Genomic DNA, 4,019 nt, shown 5'->3' with positions numbered 1-4,019 from the left:
TTCTTTTCTTTAATACTTTTCCCACATAGTAACTTTTAAAACTCTTTGAACTGTGTGCAGAACCATTATCCCTCAGCTTGTCCAGATGAGTGGCCCATTTTTGCCTTTTGCAGTTCACCCTCTTTTGAGATGGACCTATTTGTCCTTTCTATTGTCCCACAAGTAATTGGAGTGTGCCCTTCCTATGAGGAACCAGGGAGCATCACGTTTATACCATTCCTCCTATTGCAAAGTTATTGTTAGAGTCACCAGTGATCCAGATTGTATCCTTGCCAATTGTTCTCACGTTGCTCTGGGTTGTGCTGAAGAGCAGATATATTGGGAATTTTTCAAATTATATGTAAATGAAGAGGAGCAGGGCAGGAAAAAAGTATAATTACAGCTTCTGTGACACTGGAAGGAGATGGGGTGACTCAGAGATTCCTTCCTTCTCCATCACTGCAGAACTGTTACCTTTTGCCTGAGCCAGGCAGAGTTTATCTTCATCACATTCTATCCATCCACTTCATAAGTGTCATGTGATGAAGCATTCTCCATTGTCTGTGCTTGCAGATGATGTTTTGAGTTCTATAATCCTATATCAGAGTCGCTATGACTGGAGATGAAAGTGTCAAAGACCTGGGAGGGGAATTCAAATGGATCCCAAATACAGTGTTATTGGAGTTTAAATCCCAGGTTCCATCTATTGTAAAGCCACTTTTGGCAAGGTGGCTGTTTTTCCCTCATTATGGGGATCCTAGGATACTAAAAATGTTGTAAATAACATAACTGACTATTGAGATAGGGATGAGGGAAGCAGTTTTGAATGGATCAGAGGAGAATGTGATGGGAGAATTTCTTGTCCCGATTCTGAATAATCAGATGTAACCTGCTCTTGAATTTCACTTGACACTTTCTTTGTCATGTATTCTCTCTCTGTGATGTGGGTTTCTAGCTTTCCTGAAGGCTGTTTGGTCACCCAATTGGATATTAGTTCAGTATGATAGGATGTAGCTCAGATTTATTGAAGAATTTAAGACAATGACCCTTTGCTAAAGTCCTCATTTATGATTTCAGCTTTGCTTTTTCCCCATCCCTCCATGATGACATGGAGAAAGCTGAAGTGCAGTTCTATCAACAGGAGAGAACTCTCTAATTTACTGGACAGGCTAACAAAGAAACAGCAGTGATTTAAAATCTCCACTCAGAAATGGTGAACAACAGCAGAACCCCAACTAACTGAAGGAAGTGCATCTGATCACAGTGTATATCAGTTGTTTAAGGCAATATTGTTTCCGATGATCTGGGAAGAGAAATTCCATGGTAAGTGGTTTTGAAACTAGGCAACATGCCCATGTGTTCGGGGCCCAGAGCATTTGTACCCCCGGCCCCACAGAAGATCTCTCCTAGCAAATCCTATGGTATGGGAAATGCAGCCTTTCATGACACAGATGTTGAGGAAATAGAAGTGGAGTTTTTGGTTGAATTTATCCTTTGTAGGCGCTAAAGATGTGTATAAAATGAAACCAGTGTTGAAAATGTAATAGCTTCAGAAAAATAGCCATGTTTGAATAGAATCTCCAGCTCTGGTAACTAACGAAGATTCTGATCCCAGGCCTGTATCCAGTCCCTTCCCTGGACCTGTGCCACCAAATTAAAGAAAAGCTGGGCATGTTTCAGGAAGCCACACCTCATTAACATTGCTGAGATTTTAAGTGGTTTTGTAAAGTATTCTGCAGAGAAGTGTAAATTTACCCTATCCAAAACCAAGGATTTGGAAAGAGCTGAGGTTGAAAGAGTCCACACCCAGTTCTTGGTTTCCACCTAAGGGTATGGCTACACTTGCAAATTTGCAGCGCTGCAGCAGGGTGTGAAAAAACACCCTCTTCAGCGCTGCAAATTGCGGCACTACAAAGCGCCAGTGTAGTCAAAGCCCCAGCGCTGGGAGCCGCGCTCCCAGCGCTGTCCGTTATTCCCCAGAGGGAGGTGGAGTACGGACAGCGCTGGGAGAGTCTCTCTCCCAGCGCTGGGGATTTGACTACACTTAGCGCTTCAAAGCGCTGCCGCTGGGAGCGCTGCCGCGGGCAGCGCTTTGAAGTGCTAATGTAGCCATAGCCCCAGTAAAGGAAGCTATGGTTGACCCAAGGAAAATGGTATGTACAACTCCACATCCTAGTACAGTTTCACAGATTACACATCCAAAGTATACCAGGTTTAGATAGAGAACAGTCGTCCTTCACAGTATCGATGCAAAGAGAGACTGCTTCATAGGACAGTCCTTCCCTGTGGATCTCAAACTGGCTTCCTGGTTGGGTAACAAGGACTTTCATGCTGTAGAAAATGATGGTAACCAATGAGGCAACAAATGTGTCAGCCTCCAATTTGAGACTTCCAGATACACGCATGTTAAATCCTGAGACTTTGGTTTTGTGTCTGACCCTGTGGCTACACAATTAAGCTGATGTTGGCACAGCTGCACCAATGTAGCTGCGCTGCTGCAGCACTGCAATAACAGATGCTGTAAGCCAATGGAGAGAGATGTTCTCTCATCAGACTTGATTAGTCCAGCCCCCGCAAACGGCGGTGGCTATGTTGGCAGGAGAAGCTCTCCCGCTCATGTAGCATATCTACACAGGGGGTTAGGGCTTGTGTAACCTACGTTGCTCAGTTGTGTGGATTTTTCACACCCCTAAGCAATATAGTTATCCCGATAAATGTCTTTAGTGTAGACCAGGCCTTAGTTTTCTCTTGTGTTTTATGCATTTACCTTACTTCTCTACCTCCTCCTACTTTGAAAGATTAAAAAAGTGTGAAAAGAGAGGTATTTTTTCTCCATGATGCAAACATTGCGACATAGAAGACCCCTTCTACCAACACACATGGCAGAAGAACCCGGAGATATATGAACTCACAGAAGTGTTGGGACTCACGTTGGAAGAAACCACAACTTGAGCCAAGGTTCAGTTGTTGGCAATGGGGATTAAAAGAACACTAACATATATGACAAAGAATTTGTGATCTTTGAATATGTTATTTGTTACCAGTTAAAATGAAATTATAGGTGAAGTTATTGGATAAATGAGTAAGAGACTGTGATAATGTGAATTATTTTGGAAAACTGAAAAGTCATCTTGTTTTTGTGTTTTGTTAGTCATACAGGAAATGATGGCTAATCTTGAAAAAGTTAATTTGATTTAATTTACCCTGGTTCCTCAACTGTTGCTACAGCTCTAGTACCCATCAATCCAAAGACGGAGAGAAATGGAGAGTTCCAACCATTGTCCTTTTAGTATCTTATTGTTCCTCTCTCTGTTTTTTTGTGCTGGCCTTTCTATTCTATTACTTTCTGCCTTTGTTTAGTTGGTAACAGTTGGTTTCCATCACTCACGTTTGTTTAAATCTCTATCCGTTGTTAAATAAATTTTTTGCTTGTTCGATAACTGTACTCAGGTGCAGTGTGAAATACAGTAGCAATGGTCCACAGTAAAACTAGTAACCTGGGATACTTGGGGAAGAGAGGATCTGGGATTTCACCAAGTATCTGGTGATCCGGGCTGGTCCCCAGAGGGGGACACATTGAAGGAACTCAAGGGTTAAGGTGGCTGCTGTAGCTCAGAGGACGGTCCTTGAGTTCCAGCAGGCTGGTGAGTTTGGTCACTAACATCCAGCTGCCAAATGCAAAAGTCCCTCTTCCTTGTGGCAGGTGGCAACAAGGAGACTCACAGTCCTCAGCACCCTGAGAAGGGTCACCGTGTGTCTCTATCTTGATCCACCTGTCAAATTCGCACAGGGAAAGCTCCCGATAGCACAAAACTCTGCCCTATGAAATCATGGAATATGTGCTCTTTGCTCTGTGAAAGCATGTAAAGAATCCAAGCGCTGGAGGACAGGGTTTGGGTCCAGAGTGACCTAGACAAATTGGAGGATTGGGCCAAAAGAAATCTGAGGAGGTTCAACAAGGAGAAGTGCAGAGTCCTGCACTTAGGATGGAAGAATCCCAGGCACTCCACAGACTGGGGACTGACGGAGTGAGGGGGGAT

Source organism: Mauremys mutica, unplaced genomic scaffold (genome assembly GCF_020497125.1).
Source record: "Mauremys mutica isolate MM-2020 ecotype Southern unplaced genomic scaffold, ASM2049712v1 000608F_np12_subseq_106777:142007_obj, whole genome shotgun sequence".
Taxonomy (NCBI): Eukaryota; Metazoa; Chordata; order Testudines; family Geoemydidae; genus Mauremys; species Mauremys mutica.
Note: the sequence above shows the minus strand (reverse complement) of the source record.